Source organism: Jaculus jaculus, chromosome 5 (genome assembly GCF_020740685.1).
Source record: "Jaculus jaculus isolate mJacJac1 chromosome 5, mJacJac1.mat.Y.cur, whole genome shotgun sequence".
In the NCBI taxonomy this organism is placed as follows: Eukaryota; Metazoa; Chordata; class Mammalia; order Rodentia; family Dipodidae; genus Jaculus; species Jaculus jaculus.
Window position 1 is genome coordinate 61,272,266 of NC_059106.1, and position 17,433 is coordinate 61,289,698.

Here is a 17,433-nt window from a genome sequence, read left to right on the forward strand (position 1 = left end):
TCCAGGTCAGCCTGCAGAGAGACCCCTATCTCCAAGAAAAAAAAGCCTCAAGAAAAATAGCTGGCATGAGAATAGTGAATCCCAGGTCAGACTGGGCTACAGACCCAACAGTTAGAAAACAGAGGCAAAAAGGTGACTTAGTTGAGTCCAGTCTGAAACTACAAGGAAATGCACGTCAGGCTGAGACCCTAACTTGATTAAAAAAAAAATGTACTGGTGTATCATACAACAGACTGTTGCCGCTGCAAAGTAGCCAGATTTACGTGGGAGGCTAGGGCCACTAGCCCTTGCAAACAAGCAAATCCATCTAGGCAAAAAAATACTGTTGCAGTTATGAAGTCCATCTGTATGTGTGTACATATATTTGAGGTGGTACACACGTGGCAGTCAAGACAAATTTAAGGTGACCCTCACCTGTCCACCTCATTTGAGAAAATGTTTTGGCTCCAGTTCTGCTGTTCTTTGCTGGAATTGCAGAAATCCACCCTTTATAATGAAGAATGGCCAGTAATTTGAGAAAGATGTTGCCAATGCCTTTATTGATCCACCAACAGGTATAAATCAAATATACTGTTAGCTGAACATACATTTCTGCTGACAGCTGTCCTTTTGTGCTTTCTCTGAAGTTTCTTCCTGAAAAGTATAAACCTGCATGTCAGTTCTGCCCTCACTGATCCCCACCCTGACATTTCCCTAAAAACTGGTCTCAGTCCCATATCCGCAATTCTCATCCACTGATGTCCACAGATTAGGTTTCATCCTGGACCAGTAAGCCTAAACTATCTGCTTCTCTATCCCAGCTCATCCCCCCCTCTAGATGAGGTCCTCACTTTTATGAGCACCAGCCATGCCAGCATTTGCAGCTGCTGGAGATGCAGATCTGATATTACATCTCTGCAACAGTATGGCCATTAGGACGGGCAAGACATGCTATCAGCACCTGTCCATAAATTACTGAAGTGCTAATTCTTCCCCACCTTTTCTACTCTCAAGGGCAGGATTAATAGGGGTCAAACTTACCAAACTGTATGCTAATGATCAGATGAGGGCCACCACTTTACTGATTATACAGCTCTAAAAAAAAAAAAAAGAGACCCTCCTCTCAAAAACAATACCAACTGCTCAAGCCTGCACATTCCCTCTACAGACCCTCAGATTGCCCCATTTTTCAAGGGAGAAAAAACAGAATTTAGCCCTGTTTGAACCTAGCCCACATGCTATCTGCCACACTACATAGCTGTGAGGCCAGCTTCAGTGTCACTCTTCCTCCTTTACGACCACCAAGACCAGTGTCAAGGATCCGATGGGAAAGGGAACAGGAGGGCCAGGCTATCTTCACCAAATTTACCTTGGTCTAAAATCCGGGCTCTTCAGACTTGCCAAGAAACTTGCAGATAACCTGCAGAACAAAGCTTCTTAGTGTGAAAGCTCTTTAAACAAGGGTGGAATCCTGTATGCCCACCCCCTCCATTGTGGAAGCAACTGCTGTTTGCCTGCCTCAGGAGGCAGACTTCCAAACAAGTCCTGATGCTTTATAGGAAAGGCGAGTGGCAGCTGCAGGTACTGTGTTGACCTGAGCTGTCAAAGTCTCTCCAGGTTGCTCTAGCATGCAGTTGGAGATCCCATGGCCACAAACAGCCACAGCCCTTGGGAACATGCTGTTTATTTCCCCACCAGGTAGTTTCCCAAGCAGCTCTTCAGAAGACACTTACCAGGTCCTATTTTATCACTGTAATGTCCCGTCTCATTCACCGTACATTATCTTCAGAGTCTCCATTGGGCCCAGCTAAGATGAATTACAACACAATTATCCCTGGCCACATGGAGGTTTTTCCTGCTCTCCTAACACAAGGCAGTGACCCAAAGCATTGCCATGTGCCAACAGATGTTCACAGAATTTATAGATTATACATGTCCATGCTGGCTTTTGGGCTCGAAAGGTACTTTCAAATGCAGGCATGGGTAGGAGGATCACCATGACTTCAAGGCCACCCTGAGATTACATAGAGAATTTCAGATAAGCCTGAGCTAGATTAAGACCCTACCTCGAGAAAAAAAAAAAGCCTTGCCTGGTCACTTCTTATATGATGCCAATCATTTCTGTTGGCTTGTAGATCATGAGAATTTTAATGAAGACCTCTGGCTATACCTGAGAAATAGCAGGCATAGTGGAACTGTCTTTTCCCAAAATGTTGCAGAACGGTTACAGCAAACAGGACCGCGACCGTCAAGGAACAACTTACTTTGGGCTCCTTTTTGACCACAGCAGCTATGTGGAAGCCGCTATAGCTTCGATAGGAGCCATGGGCAGTAGATTTTTCACTCAGCTGCTCAGCTACCTCACTTCTTGCCCCATCATGCACGATTAATGATGCTGCTCTTTTGTGTGCATTACCTCAGACTACTAGAACCATCTTTAAAAGGTTTGAGGATTGGACAGATGGTTAGTGGTGTGGACAGGGTTAAGGCACTTGCTTTACAAAGGCCCTAGTTCAGTTCCCCAGTATACGTGTAAGATCAGATGCATAAAGTGGCAGGTGCATCTGAAGTTTCTTTGCAGTGTCCATACTGTCCCTCTTCTCTCTGCTTGCAAATAAGTAAAAAAAAAAACTTTAAAAACATTGGAGGTTCAACTATGGCTCCGTATTAGCCTGCTGAGCATGCTCAAGGCAGAGGGTTAACCTCACTCCAGCAATTAGCAAGATTCAACTCTTGCCTGGGAATAGGGCTGAGTTTTAGAGCATGAGGGCCCTGAGTTTCATCCGCTAAACACAAGGAGGTTCAGATCAGAAAAGAGCTGTAGCTCTGTAGTGTTTAACTAGAATGCATCACAACCTGGGCACGACCTCCCAAACTGCACTTCATAGGTTAAATTCAAGGTTATCTTTGGAATACAACAGTTCCAGAGGGGAAAAATAAAAAAAAAAACTATAGGCATGGTGGTGCAGGCCTTTAGTCCCAGCACTCGGGAAGCAGGGGTTAAGAGGATCGTTGAGAGTTCCAGGCCAGCCTGAGGCTGCATAAATTCCACAACAGCTTGGGCTAGCATTAGACCTTCCAACTTGGGGTGAGTGAAGACGGGTGTGTTGCCGCATGCCGTTAATCCCAACAGGTGGGAGGCTGAGGAACATAAACACAAGGTCACCCTGAGACTATCATTAATTCCAGGTCAGTCTGGGTTCGGGTGAGGCCCTAACTCGCAAAAAATAAAAATAAAAAAGCCAGGTGTGGTGGTACAGGCCTTTAACCCCACCACTCGGGAGGCAGTGGAAGGAGGATCGCCTGAGTTCAAGGCCACCCTGAGAGACTCCACAACACCAGGCAATCCGGCCTCAATTTCCAATGTACTAGGACTGCACAAGTGATCCAAATAACCAGCTCTTTAGGAAACAAAAAGAGTCGGACTACCATGAGAGTTCCGGGTCAGACTGTGCCAGATTTGAGAGCCTACCTCAAAAAAAAAAAAAAAAAGCTGGAACCCCAACGTGGCGGCGCATTTGGGTGGGAGGAAGAGGTAGGAATGGGAGGCCGAGGTAGGATTGCCGTGAGTTCAGGCCACCTTGAGACTGCATGCTGAATTCCAAGTCAGCCTGGGCCAGAGGGAGACCCTACGTCGGAAAACAAAAACAAAAAAATCACCACACTGAGACTACATAGTGAATTCCGACACCGTACCGGCGAAGAACCAAGAAAAGAAGTGGGAATATAGCCGCAAGCGTTAATATAGACCAGGGTGACCTTGTACCAACTTACCGAAGATCACTCAGCAGTAACACACAACCAAGAGAGGTCGTTTCTGGACAGAACACAACGTCCTACCGAGCCGCCGGCCCGCGTCACCTACCCGCCACAGGGTGCGGGCCCGCGGGCGTCTCCCTGCGCACGAGGCCTTCGTGGCCTTGGGAGCTCGGTCATGGTGGTGCGCTTGGCTCCTCCAGGCCGCGCTCCACATCCCGCAGCCTACGGACACAGCCAGTCGGTGCGAACCCTCCGCAGAGAACTAAATCGGGGGGAGGGGAAATGAGTGGAGAACACGCAGCACCGCACCATCGCAGCAGGAAGAAGAAAGGGTAGTTGAACCTCCGCCGCGGGCTTATATACGGCCGTCCCTGCAGCCGCGCCTGCGCACACTGCCCACCGCAAGGTGCTTCTGGGAGATGTAGTCCCCGCTCCCTCAGGTGGCGCGCACCGTCCCTGCAGGGAGCCAGACCGGTTGGCCTGAATATCCCTGTCTTACGTGATTTCTGCTGGGTGCGAAGAGGATCCTTCACCTAGGCCTAGCAAGTTCGGCTCATGCCTGAGGAGAAAAGGCCTTGGGAGGGCTTCTTAGGCGTTAGAGGGGGACATTGAAGACTGCTCCAGGCTTCAAAGAGAGAATTAGAGAGCCAGGGTCTCCAGCCCTAAAAACACACTCCAGACGTATGCACGCGCCGCCTTGTGCATCTGGTTGTACACGGGTACTGAGGACTTGAACCTGTGTCCTTTGGCTTCGCAGGCAAACGCCTTAACCGTTGAGCAATCTCTTCAGCCCTTCTTTTTCTCTTTTTTATTATTCTTTAGTTTTTCGTTTTGGTTTTTTATTTCTTTGTTTGTTTGTTTTTGTTTTTCGAGGTAGATTCTTACTCTAGCCCATGCTCACCTGGAATTTACTATGCAGTCTCAGGGTGGCCTTCTACTCAGTGACCCTCCTACCTCTGCCTCCCTGGTGCTGGGATTAAAGGCATGAGCCACCATGCCGGGATCAGTTTTGTTTTTTTTTCTCTTTTTTTTTTTTTTTGTACTGTTGGAAATGGAAACAGCGCCTTAGATAAAGCCTTCCTCACCCATAAACACTTTATTATTTTGTTTACTTATTTATTTTGAGAAAGGAGGGGCAGAGAGAAAGAGAATGGGTACTCCAGGGCCATCTCTCCAGCTCATAAACACTAAAAAGTAGGTAGGCCGGGTGTGGTGACACACGCCTTTAATCCCAGCACAGGGGAGGCAGAGGTAGGAGGATTGTCGAGAGTTTGAGGCCACCCTGAGACTATGTAGTGAATCCTAGGTCAGCCTGAGCTACAGCAAGACCCTACCTCAAAAAAAAAAAAAAAATTAAAAAAGTAGGATGCCAGGTGTGGTGGCACACGCCTTTAATTCCAGTACTTGCAAGCAGTGGTAGGAAGATTGCTCTGAGTTTGAGGCCATCCTGAGACTGACTACATAGTGAATTCCAGGTCAACCTGGTCTAGAGCAAAAAAAAAAAAAAAAAACCCTCTTCTTAAAACCAAAAAAATAAAAAAGCAGGTAGGAGCCATGTGTGAGTGATGACACACATTTAATCCCAACACTTAGGAGGCAGAGGTAGGAGGATCACTGTGACTGCAAGGCCAGCCTGGGACTACAGAGTGAGTATCAGGTCAGCCTGGACCAGTGCTAAAACCTACCTTGAAAAATAAAATAAAATTTAAAAAAAAAAACAAGCCAGGCGTGGTGGCGCACGTCTTTAATCTCAGCACTCGGGAGGCAGAGGTAGGAGGATCATGGTGAGTTTGAAGCCACCCTGAGACTCCATAGTGAATTGCAGGAGAGCCTGAGCTAGAGTGAAACCCTACCTCAAAAAAACAAAAAACAAAAGAAGTAGGTAGGTTTTGCTTAAGAGGGGAAATCATAAGATTCAGGAGGGCTGGAGAGATGGCTTAGCGGTTAAGCGCTTGCCTATGAAGCCTAAGCACCCCCAGGACCCACATTAGCCAGATGCACAAGGGGGTGCACGCATCTGGGGTTCGTTTGCAATGGCTGGAGGCCCTGGTGGGCCCATTCTCTCTCACTTTGTGCCTCTTTCTCTCTGTCTGTCGCTCTTAAATAAATATTAAAAAAAAAAAAAAAAAGATTCAGGAGATCAAGATCATCCTTAGTTACACAGTAAATTCAAGGCCAACATGGCTATATGAAACTGTAGAACCTGAGGACCCAGGTTGATTCCCCAGTACCCACTTAAAGCCAGATGCACAGAATGGCACATGCATCTGGAGTATGTCTGCATCAGCTTGAGGCCCTGGCATGCCCATTCTCTCGTTCTGTCTTCTACTCTCATTGGAAAAATAAATAAATAATAATTTTTAAATCTGGGCAGGGCTGGAGTTAAGGTGCATGCCTATGAAGCCTAAGGACACAGGTTTGATTCTCCAGGTCCCACATAAGCACATACATGTGGACCTCCCATGGGCTGTAATTTTTTTTGTCCCACAGTCTTGGCCCTTGGTACCTTTTGGGGAGAGGAGGCAGGGCCTATGTGATCATAATAGGTGTGGTACCAACCTCCATGCAAGTCAGGTTTTTCTCTCAGGGAATTCAGAAACGGTCAGAAATGGACCTTTCCTTGCAGTGCTTTGCCCAGCACCTATGTTGGTGCCCATATGGTACTCACTTTATTGTGAGACGATATGCATAGGTCTGAATCCTATGCAGCTCCTAAAGGAGGGGAGTCAAGGACATATTCTATAGTGCATAGCTTGGAACTCTGCATGAACATTCACAATAGATTTCATTAGACACTTGAAGAAAATAGGCAATAGGCATAAGAGAAGCAGAAGGCAAACTCCCACAGCTGCAAAGCTGCCTATCCAGGAACTTAGAGAGACCCAACCAGGCAATACAAACTTAATTGCAGCAAGTAAGTCATTAGCAGGCTTAGTGGCATCAAAATCAAGATGACTGTTTTGTATAGCTAAAAATTTTTTTTAATTTATTTATTTATTTATTTGAGAGCGACAGACACAGAGAGAAAGACAGATAGAGGGAGAGAGAGAGAGAATGGGCGCGCCAGGGCTTCCAGCCTCTACAAACGAACTCCAGACGCGTGCGCCCCCTTGTGCATCTGGCTAACATGGGACCTGGGGAACCGAGCCTCAAACCGGGGTCCTTAGGCTTCACAGGCAAGCACTTAACCGCTAAGCCATCTCTCCAGCCCAAGCTAAAATTTTTTAATGTAAATAAACCAAATCTAATGAAATGTTATCTTGGTGCCAAATTCTTTCCAACTGCATTTTGACCTTTACCCAATCTTCATAACTAGCATTGTAAGTTTTAGAGGTGTTATAGGTCCATTGATAATCTGCATGGCATTTCAACCAAGCTCTAATCTTCATTTCTTGAATTTGCTTTCCTAAATAGGTCACTACATCAAATAAAGCATCTACTTTTTCTTTTACCTTCTTGTCTATAGTAACTTGAGTTCCCAAAGCAACAGAAACATTTTTAAGTAGATTACTGACAAAGTGTGCAGTATGAACTTCTTGTGTAAGAGCAACAGCAGCAGTAGTAATAGAAGCTAATAATGTAATGAATGCAACAATCCCAATAATAACTAAACCTACAATTCTCTTTTGTCTACTTAAACAATTTTTAACCTCCTCTAGAATTTGAATACCCTTGTCAGAATACCAAGGCTTTGTAAGATTAACAGGAATCGTAACAAATGCAGGTGGTTTGAAAATCATTACAGCTCCAGAATCATGAGAAATACAATTGGACAGACTACAATTATCACAGGTAACATTAAACATGTCCTCAACCTGTGATACCAAGTAATATTTGCATTCCCTAACATCAGGGCATAAGGTGGTATAACACAGGCCAAAACAGTTCCCTTTGGAAGGCTATTTGAATCATTGCTGTCAGATGTAACCTTGATACCTCCCATAGCAGCAGCAATTTTCCACACATAAGTTTGCTGATGGCCATTGTCTGACCACCACAATCCTGAGGACAGTCCAGTAGCCCAGTAATTAACCCATTCAGTTTTACTCTCTATAGAACCTGCTGATCCTGACCAGTCCTTAACATATCTAGTAGATCCAGAAACATTATACCTGTTAAATTTTTTCCCTACACACTTGCTCCAATGTATAGATTTATTGAACCAAGGTATATTTCCTTCACAGGCAATAAAGTCCTCTGGTGGACTATCCCCTGTAACTTGATTTCCATAGGGAAGCCAAATAGAAATTCTGCTTGTTTGAACCTGCTTTATCTTTTTCATACCTTGTACATGCTTTACAGTAATGTTTCTTTCCTTTATTTCAAAACATCCCACTATGCTGGTCTTAGAAAAGCATAGTGGAACACCTAGACCATGCCCTGAATATGAACTCATAATTATTTGATGTAATTTTATATTTTTACTAGATGGCGTGCTTAGAAACCTAGTGTTATTGACTAGAACTATGATTTCTTTTTTCTCCCAAGTCACTGGATGTAATATAAGAGGATCAGGAACATAGGTCCAGTAAAGTTCACTGTAAGCAAGGTGTAGATGACTCCATATTATCATGATCAGCAGTGTCCTCTTGTTTGATCTCATGGCCTGCATGCCGCACCAAACGTTCTGGCAACCATCTGGCTCCATTTTCTTTCTGTGAAAAAATACAAACAGATCCTCGTCCCCATATTAATACAGGGTCGGGTCCTCTCCATTTGTTAGTCAATGGATCTTTCCACATTACTTTAAAATAATTAGTCTTGGTTTGTGCATGCCAAAAATGGTCAGCAGTAGAAGACCCTTTTGCATACAAAAGTAAAAAAATTTAAAATAAACAAACTATGATTTAACCATCTTGTTACTGATTCCTGTATCATTTTCCCTTTTTTGTTTTTTGTAATCATATTTCTGTCTTTTTCTTTCCAGCTAATAAAATATCATCCATATAATGAATAATATATAACTGAGGAAATTTGCTTCTTCTAGAAGCTAAAGCTTTAGCCACAAATTTCTGACATAAAGTTGGACTATTAGCCATACCTTGAGGGAGAACTTTCCAGGCACAGAGAGGATGGGAGTGGCCACTCAGCCTTAAGGGCTGTGCATTCTCTGGAAAAATGACCTGGTTGTTTGCGATTAAAACAAGTTTTGAGCTTGTCCCCCTGGTTAAAATCTTTAAGGGCCGCTCCTATGGCTAATCCAATGCTGCGGGATGCAGGGTCTACATCAGCACAGAATTTGATAAAGTCAGAAATATTTTTGCCACAGCGATGAGGGTGTATAGCTGCTTGGCAGGCTGAGTTAGCATTCTCAAAGGCAAGATGTCTAACAAATTCATTGTCTGTTTTCTCCTTTCCCATGAGGCATTCTGCAGCCTCTGTAAGGTGGCCAATAAAATCACTATAAGGCTCTTGTGGACCCTGTCTGAGTTTAGCAAGACAGGTGACAGCTGACCCTTTAGAGGGAAGGCTCTTCCAGGCTTTGAGAGCTGCATGTTGAATTTGTGTAAGTAATACTGGAGGAAATTTGGTTTGTTTTTCATTTGTATCATAGGGACAGTTACCAGAAGTTTATCTAGCATCCAGGATTTGGAGGAACCACCAGCAGCCAATTTACGGTGGGCAACATCCTGGCACCTCTCAGTGTAATCAGCTTTCCACAGAAGAAAGTCACCCCCAGTTAAAGTAGCTTTAGTTAACATCACCCAATCATGACAGTAAGTAAGTCTTCACTTAGAGATTCTAACAGCGAGATAGTGAAAGGAGCAATAGGACCATACAAAGTAACTGCATTTTTTAACTCTTTTATATGTTTAAATTGAAGGCAGTGATATCGCTGGCCTTTAATGAGTAAAGTTTTATCCCCTTCTTCATTCTCAGTGTTTTTTGACCCAGCAGTTTCCTTTGTTTCAGATTCTCCCTCCCCCTCTTCTGGGCTATCTGGATCCTGTGGCTCAGCCTCATTAGATTTTCCTTCAATAGGTTTAACTTGGGAGCGAGTTACAGGAAAGGCTTGGAGAGTTATACTTTTGATTTTAGTTTTCTGAACAGGGCGAGTGGAGGGGGAGCGTATTTCTAAATCAAGGTGGCATAATTGCTTGAGCAGGTGTGACTTTTCCTTTTTGGCTCAGAGGAGAGTCTTAAGAGCTTGTGCCTCCTGGGAAAGTTTAGTAATGGCTTGTCTAGTTATTTCTTCTAGATCAGTGGGATCGTCAAGCACCAGGGCAGAAGAAGGGGGTGCTATGTTATAGGGTGGTGGCCATCTACCCAAAAGTGCCTGGGGGGGGCCAATCAGGGTAATGATATTTAGTAGCTTCCTCCTGCAATTTAGCCTCTTCCTCAGGGGAAAACGAGTCATCATCAGGATTGGTGGTTTTTACGACAGACAGAACTGGATAGGTAGATTGCAGGAGAGGGTTACTAGGCAGGGGTGGGTTATTAGGTGGCAGATCATAAGCATTTTCTGGAATAGGAATGACAATAGAAGGATAATTAGAGCAGGTTGTTGGCCCGCAGCACTGCGCGGAGCAAGAGCCGGTGTGGGTGGGGTAGGGATTTTGTGGGACTTCATTCTTATGGAGGGAGGTCTGACTACCAGTGAATTTATTTTTAAGGAAATTCTCACTATCTGTAACTACTTTTGAAACATCAGGGTGATAGTGGCAGACCTATAATACATCATTTATGAGATTCCAATAAGAAAATGCCTGCACTGGAACCTTTTCAGGACCATAAGAGCGGTAGTAGTCATTTAGACAGTCACCAACACGGCGCCACCGCTTCTCATCTATAGTTCCTTCCTGGGGGAACCAGGGACAGACATCTGCTAAAAAGACAAAAGAATTTCACTAAATCCTTTTACTTAACCCATGTCCCTCATGTCTTGAGAGAAGTTTTAAGCCCTTCAACAAACAATTTGTGCTTACTTAATGCTTGTTCCATAATTGCGTTGCTTTTCTTACCTCTCCAGATCTGTATCACAGGCGGGCACTCCTGCATTGATCTGCGTGCGGATCTTCACTCACCAATGAAGTGGTGATGCAATGGGGGGACAGCTGTTCACTCGAGCGACATCCAGGTCACACTTTGTACCTCGAGCCCCACATTGGGCGCCACTTGCCCCAGCCAGCGGGGAGTTAAACAAGGACCCAAAGGGAAATTAACCTGGATGGGAGACAAGAGACACAAAGAAGGAGACCAAGTCTATGTTCTGATCAAGGTCTCAGATTTATTCAGGCAAGCACACACTTATATACAGAAATAAAACTTTCTAGACAGTGCCTACGTGCCAAAAGTCTGTTGCACAAATGCCTCTGTGTCTGAAGACTGTTTGCCAAGGCCATATGATAAGGCCTCTGTGCCCAGAGATCCAAAAACAGCTGCAGTTCTCATGGTCAAAGAGCAGCTACAGCTCCCAACAAAATATGAGGCTTACAGCGTCCACTGTTGAGTATCTTCACTGGTGATTTCTCTTTCTCCCATTGAATTGCATGCAGCATGGCTTCTTCCAGCTTTCTGTCAGCTGGTCTACATGGAGGAGGTTATCAGCTCAGTTTCAGCAGGATTTCTCAGTGGCCTTGCAGCCCACATATGTGGAATCTTCAGCAATAGGGTCTTACCATCTATTCCTGGTGGGAAACCAAGGGCCTCGGCAATGGCCTATAATGTTTTGGGGACATTGGACCTCCCTGGCCAACAACTCACTGGAAATTATTCCATCCTTGGCATTGAATATTTTGTAGCAACAATCTATGGCTCCTGAGTGTTCCATTGTCCAAAAAAGTAGGTTTCCATATGATTTATTTATATCTTCTTAGATTTTGATTAGCCCTCTCTCCACCTTTTCTTTACTCAGTCTCTTCCCCTGATCTCACTTGGGCCTTTTCACCCCCATTAATCTATTCTTCTTCTTACATATGTACAATACCATCCTATTAAGTAGCCCCCTTCCCTTCCTTTCTCTTCCCTTTATATCTCTTTTCTAGCTTACTGGCCTCTGCTACTGAGTTTTCTTCTTACACAGAATTTTTTAGGCTTTTCAAGATACGGTCTCACTCTAATCCACTACCACATTGGGCTCCTATTTTTTTTATTTAATTTTTTAGAAAAATATTTTAGCCAGGCCAGGCATGGTGGTGCACACCTTTAATCCCAGCACTTGGCAGGCAGAGGTAGGAGGATCGCCATTAGTTTGAGTCTACCCTAAGACTACATAAGGAAATCCAGGTTAGCCTGGGCTACAGAGACCCTACCTCAGAAAAAATAGTAATAATAATAATAAGGGGCTGGAGGGATAGCTTAGTAGTTAAGGGACTTGATTGCAGAGCCTAAGGAACCAGGCTGGATTCCCTAGTATAAGGTTCAGGAGTGATTAAGACCATGGAGACCACTCTGAGGCAAGGATGAAAGCTTTTATTAAAGGGGAAAAACATGAGCTGCTGGAACTAACTCTCAAGAGCAGAGCACAGTCACCTTTGAGATTACGGATAGTGGGCTATATAGAGCTCTTCAGCTGGGGGAAGGTGAGGAAGGGAAATAGCTAGGGTATGAGACCAGAACAGTGACCAGGTGGGAGATAAAGAGGCAGGAAACCTACACCTAACCATTGTTAGGCAAGGAAGGGATAATGGCTGGGTGGGTTATTTTTTTTTTTCTTTTTTAAATTTTTTTCTTTTCTTTTTTTTTTTTTTTTTTGAGGTAGGGTTTCGATATAGCCTCTCTTTTTTTTTTTTTAAAATTTTTTATTTATTTATTTGAAAGCAACAGACACAGAGAGAAAGACAGATAGAGGGAGAGAGAGAGAATGGGCGCGCCAGGGCTTCCAGCCTCTGCAAACGAACTCCAGACGCGTGCGCCCCCTTGTGCATCTGGCTAACGTGGGACCTGGGGAACCGAGCCTCGAACCGGGGTCCTGAGGCTTCACAGGCAAGCGCTTAACCGCTAAGCCATCTCTCCAGCCCAGCCTCTCTTTTTTTTTTATTAACAATTTCCATGATTATAAAAAAAATACCCCATGGTAATACCCTTCCTCCCCCCACTTGGGTGGGTTCTTGAGGAATGTGGATGACCACTTCCTTATCTCTCTGTGGCCTTCCTGCTGTAACTCCATTTTGTCCTGACCTAACACCTAGAAACCTTGGAAGCCAGATGCACAAGGTGGCACATGCACCTGGAGTTTGTTTGCAATGGCTAGAGGCCTTGGCATGCCCATTCTGTCTCTCTCTCTCTCTCTTTCTATTTTGTCATAAATAAATAAAAAAATAAGAACCTGGGCTGGGGAAATGGCTTAGCTGTTAAGGTGTTTGTCTGTTTGCCTAAGGACCATGGTTCAATTCCCCAGGACCCACATAAGCCAGATGCATAAGGTGATGCATACATTTGGAGTTTGTTTACAGTGGCTGGAGGCCCTGGCACACCCACTCTATCTCTCTCCTCTCTCTGTCTCTCTCTCGTCTTCTTTCTCTCTCTCAAATAAATAATACATTTATTAAAAAAAAATAATAATCTGGTATGGTGATGCATGCCTTTAATCCTGGCACTTGGGAGCAGAGGTAGAGGACCTCCAAGAGTTCCGAGGCCACCCTGAGACTACATAGTGAATTACAGGACAGCCTGAGCTAGGGTGAGACCCTACCTTGAAAAACAAAAACAAAACAACAACAAAAAGATTTAGAGGAATTGCTTAGTGGTTAAGGCACTTACCTACAAAGACAAAGGACTCAGGTTCAATTCCCCAGGACCCACATCAGCCAGATGCACAAGGTGGTGCATGTGTTTGGAGCTCATTTGCAGTGGCTAGAGGCCCTGGTGCACCCACTCTCTCTGCTTCTTTATCTCTGAACAATAAAATAAAATGAAAAAGCGTACGTGGTGGCACACACCTTTAATTCCAGCACTTGGGAAGCAGAGGTAGGAGAATCACCATAAGTTCAAGGCCACCCTGAGACTACATAGTGAATTCTAGGTCATCCTGGGTTAGAGCGAGACCCTACCTCAAAAAACTAACTAGCTGGGTGTGGTGGCACACGCCTTTAATCCCAGCACTTGGGAGGTAGTGGTAGGAGGATTGCCATGAGTTTGAGGCCACCCTGGGACTCCATAGTGAATTCTAGGTAAGCCTGGGCTAGAGTGAGACCCTACCTCGAAAAACAAAAACAAAACAAAACAAAAAAACTAACTAACTGAACTAAATGATAATAATAATAAATAAAAGAAAAAAAGAAGGATTAAAAAAACAAATATATTTTTTAATTTATTTGCAAGCAGATAGATGAGAGAGACAGACACAGAGGGAAAGGTTGCACCAGGGCCTTCATCTATTGCGAACTCCAGATGCATGACGCATGAGCCATTTTGTGCACCTGGTTTACATGAATACTGGGGAAACAACCAGGGTCCTTAGACTTTATATGCAAGCACCTTAACTACTGGGCCATCTCTTCAGCCCCATACTTTTTTTTTTCGAGGTAGGGTCTCACTCTAGCTCAGGCTGACCTGCAATTCACTATGTAGTCTCAGGGTGGCTTCGAACTCTTGGCGATCCTCCTACCTCTACCTCCCAAGTGCTGGGATTAAAGGCGTGGGCCAACACACCCAGCTTTTTTTTTTTTTTTATGGTTTTTCAAAGTAGCGTCTCACTCAGTCCCAGGCTGACCTGAAATTCACTAGGTTGTCTCAGGGTGCCCTTGAACTCACTCACCTCCTACCTCTGCCTGTTGAGTGCTGGGATTAAAGGCGTTTGCCACCACGCCTGGCTCCCCATAATTTTAATTTTTTGTTTGTTCTTTTGTTGTTGTTGTTCTTGTTTGTTTTAAGGTAGGTCTTGCTCTAGCCCAGGCTGACCTGGAATTCACTATGTAGTCTCAGGGTGACCTCGAACTCACAGTGATCCTCCTACCTCTGACTCTCAAGCGCTGGGATTAAAGGCGTGCACCACTGTGCCTGGCTTTTTCATTTAATTTTTTTGTTTTGAGAGAAAGAAGTAGAGAGAGAGAGAGTGGGTGCACCAGGGCCATTGTAAATGAACTCCAGACATATGTGCCACCTTGTGCATCTGGCTTATGTGGCTCCTGGGGAATCAAACCTGGGTCCTTAGGCTTCACAGGCAAGTGCCTTAACCACTAAACCATCTCTTCATCTCTACTTTTTTTTTTTCTTGGTTTTGCAACATAGGGTTTCACTCTAGTTGAGGCTGACCTGGAATTCATTATGTATTCTCATGGTGATATTCCTACCTCTGCCTCTGGAGTGTTGGGATGACCCTACTTCAAGAAAAAAAAAAAAAAAAAAAAAGGGGAAAAGATTTTGGGTCTTAGCCCAGCATGGTGGTGCATGCCTATAATCCCAACACTTCAGATGGAGAGGTAGGAAGATCACTGTGAGTTGGAAGTCATCCTGAGACTGCATAGTGAATTCCAGGTCAGCCTGGGCTAGAGTGAATCTTCACCTCGGGTATGGGGCGGGGAAGGTACAAGGAAGCAAAATAGCTTGCCCCTTGGGTCACCCACTGAATTTATGACAGAGGTCAGCTGACAGCTAGATTCTGGTGCCAGGTGCTATTGTAGAAATTCTCTGGAAAGATCATTCCAACACCAGTATGAATGAAAGTATAGTTTTTTTTTTTTACCCGGTGGCCAAAGAGCCTGTGGTAGCCCTCTAAAGAAGCTCTGACCCCAGCTGAGATTTAATTTCCATTTTATAGTTTTCATAGCCAAGGGGAGGCGTAAGTGAACAGACAAGATATGGCAATTGTATATCAATCATTTCTGTAGTCAGGCCACCCTAACAATGAACTCTAGTTTACTTTGTTTCAGCCTAAGTTATCTTTCCTTGTTATCATCCCTTTGGGCCTTTTCTGGACAGTTCCTTCTTAGGGATTTTCCCATCTGCTGACAAAGACAAGTTTTAGTTCCTCAACAATTAACTCTTATAGTAACCCAGTGAATCAGTTCAACTTTTAGCTTCTTTTCCACCACACTATCAGAGGCAGACACATGACTCCAGCCTCAGCAGAGGCATCAGACAGGAGCAAGTTCAAGAACCCAGTGCTGACACTACACTTTCTGTCCCTGGCTAACAAGAAAGACATCTGGGAGGCTTGAGTTTGAGTCAGGCTGTATCACCTTGCTGGCTGTTTCTCTGATAGGCTGCCCTAGCCAGCATTCCTTGGATATCGGATAAAATGGCTTTTGGCTGATTTGTGTGGAATCAATTAGAAGAAACCTGGGTGGCCCCAGATCTCTCACCTGTCCAGTGAGAAACAAAAATAGTAAACAAGAGCTGAGGATATGGCTCAGTAGTTAAAAGTGCTTGCCTGGGAAGTCTGGTGCCCGGGTTCAGTTCCCCAGTACACAAGTAAAGTCATATGCACAAAATGATGTATGTATCTGGGGTTCGTTTGCAGTGGCGGGAGGACCTGGTGTCTCTGTCTCGTTCTCCCCTTGCAAATAACTAAAATATTGTTATTTTTTTAATAAAAATAAAAAAAATGGTAAGCCGGGCGTGGTGGCGCATGCCTTTAATCCCAGCACTCGGGAGGCAGAGGTAGGAGGATTGCTGTGAATTCTAGGCCACCCTGAGACTCCATAGTGAATTCCAGGTCGGCCTGGGCTAGAGTGAGACCCTACCTCGAAAAATCAAAAAGAAAAAAAAAAAAAATGGTAAAGGAGTTGGGCATAGTGGCACATGCTTTTAATTCCAGCACTTGGAGGCAGAGGTAGGAGGATCACCATGAATTTGAAGCCACCCTAGTGAATTCCAGGTCAAGCTAGAGTGAAACCCTACCATAAAAAGCTAAAAAAAAACAAAGGTAAAGGAGGCAGACACAGTGGCACACGCCTTTAACCCCAGCACTTGGGAGACAGAGGTAGGAGGAATGCTGTGAGTTCGAGGCCACCCTGAGAGTACATAGTGAATTCTAGGTAAGCCTGGGCTAGAGGGAGACCCTACCCCCCCAAAAAAAAAAATGACTGTTTTTTTTTTTTATTGCTGTTGTTTTGTTTGTTTATCCAGGTGTAGTCTCAGGAGCTCACAGAGATCCCCCTACCTCTGCCTCCTGTTTTGAGACTAGTCAGAACTCTAGCCTTGGTACCCTGGGCCTTAACCATGCCATTAACACAAGTGGACCGGAGGACATGTGTCCCTATGAATCACCTGTGGCCCGACCAAGCCTTATCACATATCACATGACTTGACTTATGGCCTTTTTTTTTTTTTTCTTTGAAGCATGATTTTTATTTCTCTGGTATTTTGTGTCCTACTTTGGTTCACATGAGATTGCTGAATGTCCCCCAGAAGATGACATGGCTCAGAGGGCCCACCCTCTAAAACTGTGCATGCAAATCACCTGGAATGGATTTGCTTCACTGGCCTGTTATTGCTGAAATCTCCATTTCTAAGCACACACAAGAGGACATCGTTTAGAGTCTATAAATGAACAGGGATGGGGTGAGAGGCAGCTAGGTGTGCTGGAATGGGAGTGATGAGTGACATGGGGCTCCAGTGCCTGTCTAGAGACAAGACCAGCGCAGATGGAGGAGCCACACAAAAATTCCCCCAAAAAATGTTATATAGCACAGCGGGCAGAACTCTGCAGCCTAAGCCCCTTCCATCAGACTCCTCGGATACTTGGTGCTGACATATTCTGAAATAAGACACAGGCCAAACAAAGCTGCATAACAGGCAAGCAGGACGACT

At 44.7% G+C, this 17,433-nt stretch overlaps 1 long non-coding RNA gene and 4 other non-coding genes across 5 annotated transcripts; all 5 read right to left on the reverse strand.

Moving 5' to 3' along the window:
* Nucleotides 1-511: 511 nt before the first annotated feature.
* LOC123460749 lies at nt 512-4,079 on the reverse strand. The gene is made up of 5 exons (XR_006637174.1): nt 3,754-4,079; nt 1,713-1,786; nt 1,349-1,399; nt 1,021-1,074; nt 512-633 (listed from the first exon to the last, which is right to left on the reverse strand). It is a non-coding gene; the product is annotated as an uncharacterized LOC123460749 (long non-coding RNA).
* On the reverse strand, nt 699-770 carry LOC123461369. The gene has a single exon (XR_006637651.1). It is a non-coding gene; the product is annotated as a small nucleolar RNA SNORD99 (small nucleolar RNA).
* Nucleotides 1,194-1,325, reverse strand: LOC123461314. Its single transcript, XR_006637603.1, has one exon. It is a non-coding gene; the product is annotated as a small nucleolar RNA SNORA61 (small nucleolar RNA).
* On the reverse strand, nt 1,531-1,661 carry LOC123461305. Its single transcript, XR_006637594.1, has one exon. It is a non-coding gene; the product is annotated as a small nucleolar RNA SNORA44 (small nucleolar RNA).
* Nucleotides 2,173-2,306, reverse strand: LOC123461283. The gene has a single exon (XR_006637570.1). It is a non-coding gene; the product is annotated as a small nucleolar RNA SNORA16B/SNORA16A family (small nucleolar RNA).
* Nucleotides 4,080-17,433: the final 13,354 nt, after the last annotated feature.